The sequence below is a fragment of the Mycteria americana genome, chromosome 3, assembly GCF_035582795.1.
Source record: "Mycteria americana isolate JAX WOST 10 ecotype Jacksonville Zoo and Gardens chromosome 3, USCA_MyAme_1.0, whole genome shotgun sequence".
Lineage (NCBI taxonomy): Eukaryota > Metazoa > Chordata > Aves > Ciconiiformes > Ciconiidae > Mycteria > Mycteria americana.
In genome coordinates, this window is record NC_134367.1 from 54839549 (window position 1) to 54858409 (window position 18861).

An 18861-nucleotide genomic window follows, 5' to 3' on the forward strand; every position below is an offset into this window, starting at 1 on the left:
GCCAGCTTTAGATCTACTTATTTAATTATTCCTTTTTAAGTATCACTGATAAAGAAGTTAAACTTTTTAGATCACACTCAGTTCTCCTTAATCATTACATCCCATACCTAGTGGTAAAATGTATTTATATTTTGATGACAGTGTGTACAATATATATGTAAGAATAAATTAAAAATCAATATCTACAGGTATATGATAAATAATCATACAGTATCTTTCTCAGAATTTTACCAGGCGTCTTTCAATATCTGTTACTATCCTATTGTTTTTAAATAAATTTATGGAGTTGCATATTACACATAATTTTCCAAGCGTGAAGAATTTTAGGGAACTCAGTGATTTCAATAGGAAGGCAAAGTAAGTGACTTATATGTCATCCCAACTTCCAAACCAAGGCTGAGCTCAAAGTCCTGGTACATTTCATTAAGTTTCAATTTTCTACAAAAATCTTCACTTCTTTGTTGGTCAAGCCAAATAGCTCCTCCTGAGTAATGAAACTCATATCTGACTATTGTTTACTTATCAGATTCACATCCAATTTGTTGTAGGTTGGGTCCGTCAGGTTCGTTGTATATGTACTTATGCAATAGTTAAATCAGACTCCTTGAAACTTCCCTGAGACATATAATAAAAGCATCACTTAGAGGAAGAAATGGCCAAAAGATTTAGGTTTTCCCTTTCTCCCCATTTGAAACCACCAAAGGTATTAAATCAATGCAGCTTGCCAGAGCCCTAACTGAAAGTATTGTCCAGGGAAGGCACTGGGACTTGATGACTTTCCCCCTGAGATTCGGTCTTACCACACACCTGGGGTCATGGCATTTGGAGGCAATTATTTTACTATTGGTAGGAAAATATTATCTCTCTGCTAGGTGACTTTCCCCCAAGAGCACTGTAATTTATGTATGCAACCCATGAGCCACAAAACTGATACTGAAGGATTACAGTGAGAAGTAGAATCTCTCTTAGGCAACATTTTTATTCACCCACACCCAGATTAATTTTCACTATTTTTTAAGTTGTGCTATCCCGCATCGGTGAAAGAATCACAAAACCTTGCAAAAACTCACCAGTAAAAGATGAAGAAAGAGTAGAGAAGATGACTTGTAGATGTTGCAAAAGATGCAACAGTGATGCTAAATACCAAGAAATAAAAACCTGTGATAAGAACCACTATAAATTAATGTATTTTTCTTCCACAACTAACTGAAATATTATTTTTGTTATGCAATTAGTTTCTCATACAATTACTTATTAAAATTTTATCCAACTATCCTGTGTAAGCATAATTTTCAGTTAGCTGAGAATGTCTGTATTTTAAAGCTTAAAGGAGTTTGATTTCTGAAACCACACTCTAAAAGGTTTGCCATGATTTTTTTCTGACACACAGAACACTGAATATTCTACCAAATAAGGATTTTTGTCTCCATTTGCATTCTCTGGCAAAAGTTAGTAATTCATCTTTGAGAAGAAGTGCTTGTACCCTCACTTTTCTAAACCACAATTTTCAATACTTTACAAACTTCTGACAGCAAATGTACTGTAAATAGATAATAGCTTTCCTATAACAGCAATTTCTGGATAAACTGACCCCAGCATTCAATGAGAAATGTAACTATAAATAATGAAAACTGTGCAGAAAAGTAGCTACCATTTCCTAAAACATTTTACTACATTTAAATCTTCTACTACTTTCAGAACATTATTCCATAAAGCACAGTTAATGACTGCTTACAAACAAATATTAAGCCCCTTTTACACTATTTGTAAAAACATCATGCTGTGCTATAGTAACACCACTTAAATCAGTGGAGTTCATTCCTAACAAGAAAAGTGAATAAACAATGTGTATGTATTTGGAGTCATACTGACTTAAATAATACTAAGACTACATCTATGCAAGTGAATTAAATAGTGTTAGGGCATGAATCCATGCCCTCAACTATTTTTTTCTAAAACATAAAATCTCAGGGCAGTCCCTGACACTCTTTTGATCTTGGCTACTTGACCAGCTGTCTCCCAAGGGTTTCCTGAGCACAGTTAGGGCACTAGCCCAGCCTGGGGACCATTCTCGAGAGGCAGACTAGCTGCAGCCTGTGCTCAGGAGGCTAAGGGAGCTTAACCATATGGATGTGGCCATGCTTATCTGGCCTCCAGGCTAGAGGAAGGCCTTGCATCATTCAGTTTACTCATAAAAAATATAGGCAAGGAGCAGAAATGCAGCTGTAATAGAAAAAAAAAATCTAAACAACAACAAACATTCCCAATTAGTCTCCCAACAAGTAAACTTTCCCAATTAATCTCCCATTATTACTGGAATAAAAGAGACAAACCCTGACAAATCTGTCCTCTTGTGTCCCTGAGGGATAAACAGAAGTGAGTGGCCAGCTTCTGTCTACCACCGTGTTGGGGATTTACACTGTAGGTCCATGCTGTGCTTTCCGTATTGATCCAGTGCACTGGTGCTGATACACATCCGAGTCCAGAGGCAAACTGTCTCGTCCATAAGCACTGCTTGCTGATACATGTCAAGTCACATAACACATATTCAACTTAAATTCCTGAAACGGTAGACTAAGTAAATTAGATTTCTTTCCAGCTCACCACTAAACGTCTTTTAAACCTACATCCTGAGCCTAAATACAGTTTGCTCAGAGGAAATCTTCTTCTTAAAGTTGTTAAAAAGACACACTTGATTTCCCACTCACTATTTTCTTTAGTTATGGCAAAGAGACACTTCCTTCCCTCTTTCTTTCTGTTACCACCTTAAGTCTGCCTCAATGCATGAGCTGTATTCAGGAATAAAATAATAAGCAACCCTCCACTAGTAAGTGCCTTTTGAAGAAAGTGCCTGGTTACCTTTTCAATACTTCCACTTTATCCACTAGATTAGAAACCATGATCTACCCAACGGTATCTGCTCTAGAACTGGGCAGGAAGTATTCTCCCCATCGGGAAAAATGTTCGGAGCTTTTGAAATTCCTTTTGGAAGTTGTAAAAGGAAGTGAGAAATCTTAAAAGTTTAGAAAGAAAAACATTTTGATTAGGGACAAATCAAGAGTCTTATGTCAATATTTTGAGGACTTTTTTTGGGTTTTGATTTTTTTCTTATTTTTACAAAACATCGCCTTATAGATTAAAAAAAAATATATATATCTTTTAATTGATATACGATCACAGCACACAGAAAATGTATGAAAATACGTCTTTTCTACAGACAGCTTTGGTTTCCAGGAACTTATATGTCTGAAAAACCTAAATTTCAAAGAAATTTCAACCAGCTTCAAGTTTTGCATGAGAGCTGACTGAAATATCTTCAAAGACAAGACTTTGGTAATAAAAAGTTTTGATCCATTCTGAAGTGACATTCAAAAATGGATTTTTTTAATTTAATACAGAATATTTTCAAGGTGATGAGTAATAAAGAGGCATTAATCAGATATATTTACTTTGTATAAAAGAGAAAATTGTCCGAAAGCTTAAAAATATTTTTATCCCTTTCTTTTTTCCCCCTCTTTTTCTCACTGAGTTCTTCCCTGCTTCCCCAACAAGAAAAACAGAAAAGAAAAATGACGTATCTTTAAGAAACTTACATGCTATTTGGTTCTGAAACAAACAAAGCAAGAATTTCTAGTTTGCTTTGTTACAGAAGAAGAAAGTTGACAAATCTGAATGACAGATAAATCTTTTTCAATGCATTTTTGTTAAAGAAAATAATTCCTGTTCAGGGATAATGCTGGTAAGTAAAGCTTCTGTCATGAAATTCATGCTTTGTTGTTTCTTGCTATTAAGTTGTGTAAGGTGGAGATATACGAAAATGTCTCTGAAGCATCTGCAGCATAAACAGTCTCTTTGCTAGCCTCCAGGAGAGAAGCAAAGGCAGTTACAACACTGTAGGTCCAATATATAAGGGAGGAAAGAGCTGTTGATTCATGTTCACCTGGATCTACCTCACTAGCAGCCAGGCAGCAGTCATGAAGAAACTGCTGGGAAAGCAACCACAGAAATGAAACATGGTTTTAGGTAGAACTGATTGAAGGTCTGGGTTTCCATTTTCTGCACTTGCACAATTCAACTTTTTGAAGCTCAGGTTGTTTGGCTATACGTGAAGGAAGTAAATTTCATTCTTAGGTCAGAAACCATCAAATATAGGATACTGAAAGAGGAGCTAGCAATGTCAGTTGTAACCAGAATTGTTTGGTATATGCAAACTGAGAACTTCTAATCCCAGAATGAATTTTCAGTAATTTTCCTCAAATCTTTTCTACCTCTGAGTGAAAACTCTATGGTTGGTAAAAAGCTTATCAGTTGTATTTTCTTTTTTGGAATTGTGCATCACTATTCAGGAATGTAATTTTCCACCAGAAGACAAATAAAGGCATGTTGTTTGACTATACTGATAGACTTCATACTGAGACTTTTTTCCTACTGCAAATCTGTTTTACTTTACATTGGAGATTGATCCTTTTACAAGAGGCAGGATGTGAAGTTATAAATAGGAAGGATTTGCTGCCACCTCTGACATTATTTATACTTATACAGCAGTTACAAAGGTAAGGACATGCAGCAGCAAATTAGCTGAAACAATTTTCCGCAAATCTTACTTCTGACATCATGTCAAAGTTAGGTCCACTCAATCCAGTCAACTGTCTTTTCAGCATCAAAAGTTGATATTAAAAAACTGGTATATCTATTTACTGTATTAAATACAGTGCTGTATTAAATACTTCTCTGCTCTGCTGTCATCTTCTCTTTTCCTAAAGCTCCACATTACAGTCACTGATAATCTTTCCTGGTTCTTCAATGTAAGACTGTAGTTGCTTTTTCAAGTCTTAGCAGGATGATCTTGACTGTGATTGTAGATGACATTAGCCTGTAGCTGGCAAAATATCTTTCAGATTCATGTTTTTCAGGACATAATGTAACATTGGATTCAGACACTGAAGTGAAGATTCATTTTGTTTTCTCCTTTTTCAGGATTCAGTTACTTTTTTTTTTTTTTTTTTGGCAGCACTGGCTATTATTTATAGCCTTGGGTTTAAAACATTCTGCAAGAGAACCATTGGACCCTGCTGTTTTACCTTCAGGAAACAGTTTAACCACTCTCAGCTATCTATTGTGCTGTCATATCTTCCTCTGTATCTTCATGGTCAGAAAGGAAGAACAACCAGCAAATCCCTGCTGGGGTGAGGAAACTAGACAGTAACAAAGTAGGGCATTATACAGATTTTGATATTAAAAGAAAAAAAAAATGTATGCACATGTATACACACAGATAAATGTGTATACAAATACACACAAAATCTGCTAGGACCATCTGGATTTCCAACATGGCAAATGGTTATTTTCTAGCTTTTGTCTTCTTTTGAAGCTCCCTTCTTATCAGTACGTCAGCTTTAGTTACTTCTCCTCTGGCCAGAACGTGTTAGGTAACTCAACCTTCATAATTTTATTTTTAACCTCAGTTGCATTTATTTTTATGTTTTACTTCTGTCTTAAGGATCTTTCATAAAAGAGCACATTTTTTCCTCTCTTAAAAAAAACCCAACAAAACACATCCTTACATATTTTTACTTCCTTTTGCCATGTCTCCATCATTTCCAACTTTGTTTCCAGGTTTGTCTAGGGTTTTGCCAAACTCAGTTGTGTCTGTATATTTGGCAAAAGTCTTACCTTCTATAATAGTATCTGGTAAGAGAAAAAAATAAAAACAAACCTGCAAGCACAGATTCCAGGTTGCAGTGTAACTCCATTTCCATTGATGTAAACTGACTTGTCTCCCATGAGATGCCAGTTTTCTAATGCTGTCATCATAGTAGCAATGCCAGGTTGCAAAGGGAGGTTTTGATGTAGGTTGAAAGTCCATCAGCTAGTGCAGAAAGTTTACATGTTGCTGAGCAAGCTTAAGTACCTGTTGTAGAGGACAAATCCCTTATTCGTTGGCTCAGTTTCCACTTAATTCTACACAGGATTAATCCATTAATATTAATATTTCCTTTACATACTTTTAAAGAAAAATAGCATATATATATAGAGAGAGATTATAAATTGGTTCATGAAATCCTTTTACCGATCATTTTTGGTATTTGCAAACGTTTTTTAGCAATTTGTGCTGTAAGGTAAAATTCTGTCATCCCTTGGTAGACTCTGAATATGTGTCTGCTCTAATAGTTTTATTTATGACAGTCCTTTGGAAACTCCAGCAACTGTGTGCAGTCAAGATTGTTCAGGCTATTATAATACAAGATTGTATTACAGTGATTTGAATGGATAAAAGTTCTTTCCTCTCCAAAAGAGAAACGGATTGATAGACACTGTTACTTTAATCCCCCAGACAGAGAGCTGTATCTTCTCAAGCAACACTGTTGCAAGCAATGAGATGCCTAAGGACTAAAGGAGCTAGTGCACAAAAAGTACAGGAATTACCTTTTTTTTTGTAGCGTGAAACATTCTGTATCAACTCAGGTATCTTAAAAAACCTTAAAAACGTTTGGGCATATTCAACAGTTTTAAACATGGGGGCATTCCTTCAATTTGCCTCCTTGAAAAATGGCTGGATCTTACAAAATTGGCTATTAAAGTCTACCTTATGCAGTATTAGTTCTGATATTATATCTAGAGTTCACTTTGTGGTAGTCCTTCATTATAAACTTCATCATTCACATCTTATCTACAAAAGTTCATTTTGATTAGAAATATCAAAGAGTACAGCTGTGCAACTCTTTTTAAAACAGTAATAGCTTGCAGTACTTCTAAAGTATAAAAAACATTTAAAAAAAAAGGTAGAAATATTTAAGGCTATTCCCCTGGAAGTTAAAAATTAAAGTTATCTGATGCTGACAATATTTTATAACCATAGATTTAGACACTTGAATAAACTTGGGAAAATTATTACTTTTCACGGCCATTGATCACAAAAGCATCTTTGTTCAACAAAACATGTGATTAGGTCCCTTTGAGGTCAGCACATGCTTAAAGACTAATATTTATTTAAGAGTTTTGCTGATGTGAATCTTTCTGTAATTACCATTTCATCTGATTGTGTTAACAATGCACAGTAATGCTTGTTTGTTCAGGAAGAAATTTTGCACTTACAGACTTGTAATACTTCAGCGAGAGAGAGAGTGTGGAGCTAACACTATTTATGCATCAGGACACAAGTAGTATTCAGTGCTATTGCTGGGTGGGGCAAACCAAGTGCATAAGTAATACAGAAAAACATAATCTTGGTAGCAAATGGTGTCTGGCCATTTTCCTTAAAAGATTAAAAGTTCTATTCTTGATAATGTTTTTTAATTTGCATGCATTTGTGTTCTGAACCCAAACTAAACTAAACTAGCTTTTCTTGTATATCCATCTTTATTTAATTTAGCCAGTAGCATATCATTTCAATCTGCATGCTTTTCTAGGGAAGTTCATATTATCAAGGAAATGTCCTGACTGAAGTAAGAGACAATTGAACACACACACACACGCGTGCGCGCGCGCGCGAAAACAAAGCTCAGTTGAGACTAGACATAGGCCAGTAATTGATATTTTAAGTTGCATGTGACACTCTTTCCTTGTTCTGTTGCACTGCATTTAGATATTGTATGGCTCTCCAGACATGCTATGCATATTTTTACATACCATCTGCTTTACATGCCAGGTTCCATATGTACGATGTATAACCTAAAACCAATATTTTGATTGATTTGAGATACAGTGGAGGCTTTTGTTCTTAAATTGCTGGATAGAAGAATACAGTCCTAAATAAATTATCTGACAAATGTGTTCTAGGATTAACAAACAATCAAATTTATTTTGAAAAAGTTTTTAAAGGTGTAATAATTACAAAATTCAGGTGACTTTCAACAATCCCACTAATATTGCTTCCTGGAGTCAAGTCCTAAGAGACAGATAAACACTTGCTACCGTTCACTTAACAACCATAGCAATACAATGGCATAGACATGTTTCAGATCCAGGAAAGGGACAGCAAATTTTCAATAGTCTAGAAAAAGGCATATCTGAATAAACATAAACAGGACTTATTCCTCAAAACAGGATGAGGTTTATAAAGATGCTAAAAGTGAGTAATGGATATTCAGAATCATCTCCAGGAGTTTCCCAGCACCTCATTATCTGGCTTCTTTCAACCCCATTTTAAATACTCAAATCTTATGTACTCTTCAGTTACAGGTAAGCCTAAGAAACCCTAACTTTCTGTTTTGGAGGTGCTGTCCACAAGAACATCTGGCTGCATTTCCATATGCACATATGAAGAATAAGTATTGGAACACCAAAATGAAAAGAATACAGCATTTCAAACCGATGGCTCTCAGGACAAAACTGAAGATATATGCAAATATATATCCCCATTTTTAGAACTGCTGACTCTCTTCATCCAAGCACGCAAAGAGGATTAAGCATGGCTTTCGACCTTAAAAAAAACCATCATCACCCCCTCAAAAAAAAAAAAAAAAAACCAAACCAGCCCAAACTCTTAATATGGAAATAATCACCATATTATTCACATCTGACTTGAAATGGAGGTATTATCAACAAAAATAGATTGTGGCATTACAATGTGTCAGTAAACAGCAGATAGAGTGGAGAATATAGGAAGCAACAAAGCAGCTCAAAGAAAATTTTTCTCTATGCAATGTTCCATAAAATATGTATCCTTCAGCTCCATATATGGCGCATGATAAAAGAAACATTTGAATTCACAGGGAAATTAGAATGGAACCTGTATTATGACATTTTAAAAAGGAGGTTTCTGTCTTCCCTATGTAATTGCAAGGAGAGAAGAGATAACCAGTGAAGCATTTGTCCGTTTTACAAGTTTTTTTCCATTGTAACATGAACATCTTAATCTGTTCATAGTTAAATATCAGTGGCACATTCAGTTCAATTCAATGACAATTCTACCAGATGCCTACAAATAACGATGAGCAAGAGATGTAGCACCTCAAACTTTTTTTATACTTGCCTATTAACACACACTTGTGCTTAGAAGGGAAACATTATTATTGGACCATAACTGAGAAAGGCTATTTTTCGTATCAATGTAATAGTCACATTCTTCATGGAGTATGGACATAATTCTGACACTTGACAAATTGTTGACCACATGCAGCATTTTTGGGGTTCTTTCAACTCTCATATTTGTAAAAAATTTAAAAGTGTGTCTTCACACTTTCCTTGTTAAGGCTTTCCAAGCGATTAAAAGTGTTTAGTCAGGTTACAGGAATAAGACTTGCTTTTGCCATTTGAATATCTGTATTTTTATTTGGTGTTTCATTACATATCTGACTGCTCCCGATCTCAATACTGCACTGAACAGAGGATGTTCTGTGAACTAGAACTTCCATTTGCTAATGGATTTTTTTTGCATAAAAAATATTCCTTGTAGTCCATATGAATATGGGCAATTTAATTATTAATCAGAAGCATTCTTTCTTATTTGCATCTGTGTTGTGAAGGAGTTCTTAGAAACGGGATAAGAAATTAATGTACATTTAGATTTTTCTCCTCCCTAGAGGGAGGCTGTTCATGAGTTAAATGCTTATGCAACACCTTTCCTTACAAACTGTACTACATTTCTCTTGTTACTTCTCTATTGAACCTTTCTGGGCCTGATCCACAGGCCACTGAAGTCAATGGGAGCCCATCCAATTGTCTCAGTGGTCTCCCTCTTCTTCCAACTTTTTAGTGAGAAAAAAATATATACAGCACTGGAAAAGTGTAAGATACTAATCTCATAATACTTTATAATGTCTGTGGGTGAAACAATGGGCTTCAGTTCATCTTGATATCAAACATGTCAAGAAATCAATCCGATATTTCTCCACTGCAAAGTGGGAATGAAAATCTAGAAGACATTTCTGACACAGTGCAGCTAGATCTCTTTGGTTAAAAAGCTGTCTTTTTTAAAAATGAAGTTTCTTTCATAAATCTCTCTCATTTTGCCATCTCTCAGCCTTCCACCCAGTCCCTTTCATTCAAAAAGTATTCGGTATTGGCCAGAACCTTCTTCCTCTGAAGTCAATTGAGAGTTTTGCCATTGACTTCAATGGCAGACTTATCATACCCAGCATGCAAAACACAGTAAGGAAAGATGTCATTGTCAAAGTAGACATTGTAAAAGTAAGAAAAAATATTTAAATGATATAGCAAAATCCACTTAAAAATCTCCAGCAATAGTCGGCTTTCATATATGTTTCCTACAAATTGCACCAGGCAGTCTGGGAGAACAAAAAGCCCCTTGCCCCGTGTCCCTGGCATTTGGTAGCCGGAGTTGAACCCCAGCCTGAGAGGAGTTAGCCGTGCGCAAACCCGCGCTAAGCAGAGCCACGCACTGATTTGACAGCAAACATTTTGCAAACATTCAGCCTTCCCCCTATGGGACGAGCGTTTTGCCACCGGAGCCCACCGTAGCGCACGGGAGGGAGCAGTCGGGACGGGGAGCGGACAGGGGAGCTGCGGGCACCCTCTCGCCGAGGTGCCGGGGCACCGGCCGGGGCACCGCTCTCCTCCCCGCGCAGCGGCGCGCTCCGGCGCGCAGCACCTGGGTGCTCCCCTCCGCAGGTGAGGCGCCCGGCGGAGCTCCCTCTCAGCCCCGGACAGCGGCACCGCGGCTCCCGAAACACCGGACCGCGCTAGCAGCCCCGGGGGACGTCGCCAAAACCGAGGGGAGAAGAAGCAGGGCACAGCCCCCGGGGCGCGCCGGGGGCACCGTGCCCTTCGCGCCCCGGCCCCAGCAAGGCGGGGAGCGGAGCCGCCGAGGAGGGAGCCCCCAGCACGGCAGGGCACCCTCCACACCTTCCCCGTCCCCGGGGGACCCCTGCGCGGCGCGGAGCCCCGTACTCACCGCGGTGCTGCAGGCAGCAACCCGCAGCGCAGGCGAAGCGCCCCCGCCCCGGCCGGTGCCCGCTGCGGTGCGCAGACCCCGTCCCTCGGCGCCCACATCCAAGCCCCGGCCGCGCAGCTAAAAGTCCTTCTGAGGAGCACCCGGCGAGCCCCGCCGCCTCCTGCCTCGGATCGCTGTCACCTCCCCTCCCCTCGCCCCCCCGCCCCGCGCCCCCCCCCGGCGGGCGGCAGCATTATAAAGCGGTCCCTAACCCGTCAGATCACGCACCGGCAGAGGTGCCGGTCCTCGCCGCTACTTACCGGGCATCCTTCAGAGCGGCGGGCGGGCGGGAGCGAGGGAGGAGGAGGAGGAGGAGGAGGAGGAGGAGGAGGAGGGAGGGAGGGAGAGAGAGAGGGAGGGAGGGAGGGAGGGGGCTCCTGGCGCGCTGCGCGGCGCTGCGCTGCGCTGCTCGGCAAGCCTGGGCAGCTCGGCAGAGTGCTGCGAGTCAGTGAGTGAGTGCCTCCGTGCGTGTGTGCGCGTTGCTGGACACAAGCGAGCGGAGACTCAGGCACCGAGGGGCGGCGGGAAGCGTCGCGGGAGTGCAGGGGGCGCAGCCCGCGCAGCGCGGCGCGGCCAGGTGCGGCCCAGCGCGCCCCCGGCCCCGCGGCCCCCCGCGGCCCCCCGCGCCCCGCCGCCGCGGCGGGAGCTGCCGGGGAAGGGGTTGGGGGAGGCGCGCATCCTCCCCGGTGGCACACGCACCGCGGGCGGCGGGGGGGGGGGGGGAGCGGGAGGAGGGATTAAAAATAATGATAATAAAAAAGCCCAGTCCCCAGGAAAGAAAGGAAAAAACCAGCAAAACTCTGTCTCTACTTCCCGGCCGAGGTTTGAGCCCCCCGCCCCAAAGCTGCGGTCCCGCAGCAGCGGCGCGCTCCCGCCGCGCCGGGAGCAGCCACCGCCGCGGTGCAGCACGGCAGCCGCTGCCGCTGCCGGTAGCGCCCAGCTGAGAGCCGGAGCCTCTCCCCGCGCACGCAGGAGCCTCCCGCCTTCCTTCCCTCCCTCCCTCCCTCCCTCCCTCCATCCCTCCCTCCTTCCCTCCCTCCCAGCCCGCTAAGGCGGGCAGCAGCGCAGGCAGGTGCTGCCGGCTCGCCCGGCGGCCGAGGGAAGGGCAGGGCAGGGCAGGGCCGGGCCCTCCGCCGGCGCTGCGCGGGGCGCAGCGGCCCCTCCGCGGGCAGCGGCCGGGCTCCCCCAGGCACTGGGGCGGCGCTGGGAGGCTGCGCCCGCCGGGACGCAGCTGGAGGGGGGAAGCGAGGGGCGGAGAGGGGGAGCCGGCTCCCCCGAGAGCTGCCGGCGGGCCCCAGGAGCGACGGCGGCGGAATGAGGAAGCAGCGGGGAGGGCCCGCCTGAGCCGGGCGGCGGTGCGGTGCCCCATGGCATGCCTGCGGACGCTGCTTCTCCCGCTCGGCTCACCTTCTGCCTGAGCGGAATGACCCGCTGAAGAGGACCGAGGACAGTGCATCATTGCTGCTGCCTGTTTTTTGGGGGGAGGGGAGGCGGGAGCAGGCGGAGAAGGGCGGGAGGGCATAATTATAACAATCACACGGAAAGGAAGGAAAAAAAAAAAAGCAACACGCACACCAAAAAAGCCCGTTCTCGGGAGAGAAATCAAAAATAGCCACAACAGCGTTGAAAGTTGCTCGCTTTGTGATTTGCATTATAACGCTGCCACTGCTGCCTGCCTCCTCCAACAGTGTACCCAAGAAACACGCAAGATGGGAGAGAGGGAGCTATATACTTTTCGTGTGCTTTCTCTTCCTGACGGTAGTTCTTCTCTCTCATCTCTCTCTCAAAAAAACACCCCAAAACCCAACCCCCCAAACCGAACACACATACCCCCACACACACTTGCTGGAGAGGTAGCTCCGGGTGGTGGCTTCCGAGTTGCAAGTGGAGCTTGCCGGGGGGGTGGGGGAAGGTGCGTGTAGAGGACCCTGGGTTTTGGGTCCTCGGGTTTGGCACCCCGGGGGGAGGCAGGAGCGGGCGCCGATGCCCGCTCAGGGGGCGGCCTGGTGGTCCCGGCCGCGGAGGACCCGGGCCCCAGCACCTTGGAGATACCCGCGGAGCCCCGCGGTGCGCCGCGCAGCTGCTCGCCCCCGCCAAGAGGGCGCGCCGTGACCCCGCGCAGGTTGCGCCGCGCGGCGCTGGGCGGGCCGGCGGCCGCGGAGGGCAGCGCGGCCGCGGGGCGCAGCGCCCGAGTCCGGGGGTGCAGGGCGCCTGGGAGCGCGGGAGGCCGCTGGCTGCTTCCCCTCGCTCCTCCAGCTGTGGAAATCAAGATCAGTGATAAGTGGTGCTGTTTTCGGGATGAAAGATTGGATAGAATCTAACTTTTATTTACCAACGATTCATGCCCTGATGAAAAAAAATGGCACCAAACCTTAACCCAGATTACGTGGTTAAATGTATCGAGCCGGAGGTAGCGTGGCTGTTTGCCAGACCTATGATCCATTAACCTCTTGAGCTCATTGTTGGCAGGCAACAATAGCACACGATCAAATTCTTGTATTTTAAAGACAAGCCATTTTCTTTTCATAGTAAACTTCACTCTCCTATGTTGCAATTAAAAAGGGTCTCTTCAACAATAAAAGCAGTAAGAAGGAAATATACTGTGGTTTTTTTGCTACTTTGTGTTCATTTTATGAGTAACAACATTGTGCTGTGGTTAAGGTAATATGTACAAAGGTGGACAGCAGCATATGAAAAATTCTTACTTTATAACAAGGATTTTGGATCATATTACCTTCATTTAATTATTTATTATTTATACTCTGTGCTGTTTAAAGTTTTAGTTCCACTTCTTTTACAGAGAGAAACCAACATAATCAAAATTAGAGTCCCCTTTTTCCTTCCATATATGTTATAGATGTACATACACATGTATGTATATGCCCTTTAATCCAAATACATTCTGTCTGAAGTTATATATTCATACGTAAATGTGTGTGCATGTGTACATGCTACATATATATATACCTATTCTATAAATAACATACTTCGAAATAATTTAAAAAATTAGTATAGAAAATGAGTATAGAAAAGAAGCAAAGCTAAAACCACAGCTCTCAACCCCCTGCCGAGTGCTATAAAAAAATGCTACCACTTGGAGGAGAAGACACAGAATCACTGATACAGGAAGAATATGAAAGTTATACCTTGCACCTTATTCTTCACACAAGCAACTTAGTTGATAGAAATAGATCTGTGGAAAAATGGAAGTACAATGTTTTCTGTGGTTTTTTGGCATAGGACATTTTGACATTAGGCTGTGGTCCTAATTGCCATGTGCCAAAATACTTGTTTTGGAAAGTCTGTATTCAGAGCAGTTGAATCTGTCACTGCTTAATCGAGCTGTCTGGTCTGGGAGTGGAAGATAATATGTGCAAAAAAGATGACTGATCCCATGAGGATCTGGGGCAAAGGAATGGGAAAGGTGATGGGGATGGGGAGTAGGGCTAGCTGGGTGGCAACAAGGAATACAAGAAGCTGGTATGTTACAGGGTAAACTGGGCCTGGAAACAAAATGCCATCTCATGTGGAGGAGGCAGCATGAAAGAAGACCTTCATCTCCTTTCTCATGGTCAGGCTGTGCTGTAAAACACGTCCCATTGCTCATTAGGGGATGAGGAGTGTAGGATAACACCTACATCCTCTCAAGACCTCCACACATTGCCTCTAAATCCTCTGTGGCTTAGGAGAAGTGCTTCCCAAAAAACCAAACATGAAACTCTGAGAAATGCTAAAAAATCTAAGTTCTCAGGACTCACCCACTTCCTAGAGGATCTTTGTTTGTTTTCCCCAAGGAGGAAGGTTTTAGGGGTGGGTTTTGTCACCCTGACTGACTCCTCAGACGTAGTTAGATGGCACTATGCTGTCTTAGCCCGAAGAGAGAAAGGCCCAGACTCTGTGCTGGCTATTGTATGGTTTTAATCTGAGAAAATGATGTCTTGATCCCATTTTCATTAAGATCAGTAACAAAATCAAGAATTGACTGATACATTAGCAGCACGTTTTGAGTGCGTGAGACTGCCTGGCTTCAAGAGCAGATGTTTGGGATGGGAAAGAGATGTAAATCTATACTGTAGAGTGTTAAATTCAGAGATGTAGATCTACACTGTATAGTGTTAAATTCAGGTTATATTTCAACCTGTTGTGAGCAGTCATTAATAGCTCAAAAATGAATGAGTGCTTATTGCTACTGTAGAGAGCCTGTTAAATATTGAAAGTAGGTGTATTTTAGCTGGTTGCTTTTTCACTGTGTTTTCTTCACTGAGTCCAAAGTGTTTTCTCCTTACTTAAGAGTTGCCTACTGTAATATAGGAGAGGTACAGGGCATCGCACACAGGTCCCTCTTTGCATATATTGTATAGGATAATCACACTGATATTAGCAGATGCAAAACCATGATGTTCCTGGCTATCCAAGCTTCCTGCCTTTCACGTGGTACAAAACCAGCTGATATTAGGTAGCCATTATTTTAAAGAAACACAAAGTCGAGCCCTCTGTTCTTTAATAAAGTTCTTTTTTTCTTTTATTTCTTTTCCTACTACAAGGTATATTATCCAACAGCTTTATTATATTAATTTTCAGTACTGTAACTTGAAGAAGTATGTATCATTTATTACAAACAGGCTTTGATAATAAAATAATGAACAAAACCTGTCATTCACTGCAAAAAAACCAAAGCCAGAAACAATAGATAAGAATGGCAAGATTTAAATGCTCAGCCTTTATTACACTTGCTATATGGCTGCATTGGCTTGTAATCTCATTGACCCCTTTAAACCAAGTGAGCTTTTTGATACTCAAGAGGGTTTTCTAAGAAAGTCAAAATGATGGAGAAAATGACACTGATTGGTGCAGGATGGCTACTCTTCCTTATATAACAGTAAGGAACCAAGACAGTAGCTTGAAATGACAGTGTTTTGACAAAATATGAAATTCAGTTCGTGAGCCAACATCTGGCCATTAAAAGCCATGCTGTTTTGTCACACGTAGATACATGGCCACAGCTGTTTAAAATATTGTAGCTAATAGGAATAAATTCTGCCTGCATTTTCAGTTTAAAATTCAAGTTTCAGTAATAGTTCTGGCAGTTAGAATAGAGTGTTGCTTTACTTGTTAAACATCTGGTCTGTCATAAATGTATGTTGTATGTAATTACATCCCAATTTTTCAAACTTGCATTCTGTTCCATGTGAAGTGTCTCGTACCCCAACTTTTTATTAATTTATGGCAGGTTGCCTTATTTTTTGGAAAAAAAAATTGTGCCCTTCAGGAACTTCATAAAAAGCTAAGGTGTTTAAGGATCTTATAGGATTATGTAAACTCATGTATTACAAGAATAGATACAATTTTTAAAAATCTAACCAATATACTTCTGTTAGGTTGAAACTTGCTGTCATAACCCACTAAAAACACGCATCACTGAATCAGTAAATACTATATTTTTGAGCTGTCTGCATATTATTGACTTTTCTGGCTTCTGCAAAGCATTACATCAGAAGTCCCTTCCCCCCATTGTTTTCATACCAGAAAAATCAATTCAAATCTTAGATATACAAAGCAACAAAGGTAATCTAACCTTGATACATTTCAGAATTTATACCATCTCCTTCTTTATTTTGTTGAAGCTCTGCTTTGCAGGCTTATATGCAGTACCTGAGAGTTTTGACAACTCTTTCTAAATATACAGGAAAACATACTAAACCATAATAGGTTGAAAAGCAGCTTATTTAAAATCGTAGTAAAATGTGACTAGCATGTTAAAGAGAGACTTTCATGTTGGGAAAAAAAAATCTAAAGATACTAGGCTTAGAATCACATTCTGCCTTCAAATGTCTATGCATGACTCCCTTTAGGAAGAAAAAAAATATATGCAAAGACCTAATACTAATTTTAATAGAAGATCAGTGGATATGTGCAGAGTTATTTGGTCATTGGGCACCCATACTAATCATTTTCACAGGTTTATGATGTTTTTACTGCTCAGTTCAGTTCCAAACTAACATACAAGGCCTACTGACTCTGGTTTTCCATTCAGAAAAGCATTGACAAAATAGCTGAGGTTTGCATATAAGAGGAATAACTCTCAGTTATTTTACTGCCCCTTCCATGTTTCTTCCTGACACTGCCACTACCTTACACCACTTTTAGCTTCTTGTAAGTTTGCTAAACTTCAGTGATTCAACCTGAAATTCTGTATGTTGGAGTTCTGCCTCAGGCTGCATGTTTTTAGCATATCCAACAAAATGGCTTAGCTATACCTGAGAATGAGATTGAGGGACAATATTTGTTTTATTTCTTGCTAATGCATTCCTTGTAAGACTTACTTTTTAAGAACTCTAGAACCTGCAGGTAATGAAGAAGAGACTTGTAAGCTGGCAGGGTTATAAGTATTAGTTCAGTTGAGGACTCCTTGAAATCTTCCTAAAAATTCATTTAAATTTTTCCAGTTTGTGAACATTTGGAAGTTCAGTTCATGCATGCTAAATAGCAGTTTGTTAGAGTTATGCAGCTAAATGCGTATGTTTAGCTGTTCTCCAGGTATATTCAGATGTTGCCTGGTTTTGTCTCTCCCAATGCTATTGTTTTTAAACAAGAGGGTCTGTCTTTCCTCTGCTATTCATTTGGTTAGAGCCAAAGCTGCACAGAGAAGGAGGCTGGTTCAGCTGAGCACAGGAGCGCAAGAAGTCTTCTCTGGATTTCCTGGGACCAGGGAGCTGGCAAAGGTGAAGTGACAGGGATTTTAATGGTAAAAAGTATGGGAGAAAGATCTGAGACCTGGGAGGAACTGGTAAGGAAGAGACTGAACTCAGATGACTAAGTGCTAGGTGCAGGAAAGGAGCATGGGAAGAGACAACAGATCTGTCTGTGTGGCAGTCAGATGGGAAAACTATGTGAGAAGTTTATAATTTTGGATATGCTGATAAGGAAAAAGAAATCTAAATACTGAAGACCGTAGCTAGCTAAGTAAAAAAAGTCAGGTGGAAACAAGCCAGTGAAGATGTGAAGATGAGAATGAAGTCCCAGAAGTGGGGGAGAGAGCAAGAGAACTGGAATAAGACATGAAGGCAGAAAAAGAAACAGAGAAGTCTGTAATACTAGAGCATACTGCCATGCAGATCTTGGAAATGAACCAACCATCCCAAACCTCAGCATTTCGCTGTTATCAATAAATATCTGTGAAACCTGTTGGCAAAGTGTGCTCCTCACTCTCCTCTGGTGCTGCTCTACACAAGTGGTGACCATCTGTTACCATTGTCAAGCCTGACGTTAGCTCTACTGGCAGAAACATATCCTGTAGGTCTAACTCCCTGACCTCAGTGATGAATCTTGTGGTATCAGGTCATTTTTTGAAATATTTATGTTCATTCTCTTTTGAAGAATGGAAAAGGCATGGAAAATGGAAAGGAAGAGAAAAGGAGAGAGGAAGGAAAAGGAAAGGAAAGAAGGGGACCCTCTTAATTCTTATTACAATGAAGTGTTGCTGTCATGTATTAGGCAACATTAGAAGCGAAGTTGCCTTTACTAACTCTATTCATCTTCTCCTTCCCTACTTGTGGATATGCACTATAACACAGTTTAAAATTATAAAACCATGTACTATTTTTTCTTCCATCAGCATAGGTCATCTGTCACTGCAGAAGATGAGTCCTGCTCAATGACTAAGCAGCTGTGTAATATTTTGTTTTATTTTCATTGGCCTTTGGGCAGATCAGACACTTTTTACTAATTTATTCAAACTCTACTGAGAAAAAATATTAATTGCATCTTCAGAGGATTTTCTCTGATACCAGTCAATAAGGCATCTGCATACCTCACAAATGAATATTAATTTACTTTCACAGTGCTTCTGTCATTCTCATTGTAGAGATGAGAACTGAGACATAACAAATTAAAGCAAGAGTATCCACCAATTTTGAGTGTAAATGTAAATTATCTAGGAATTAGCATTTTACTTTTTGAAAGGCTAT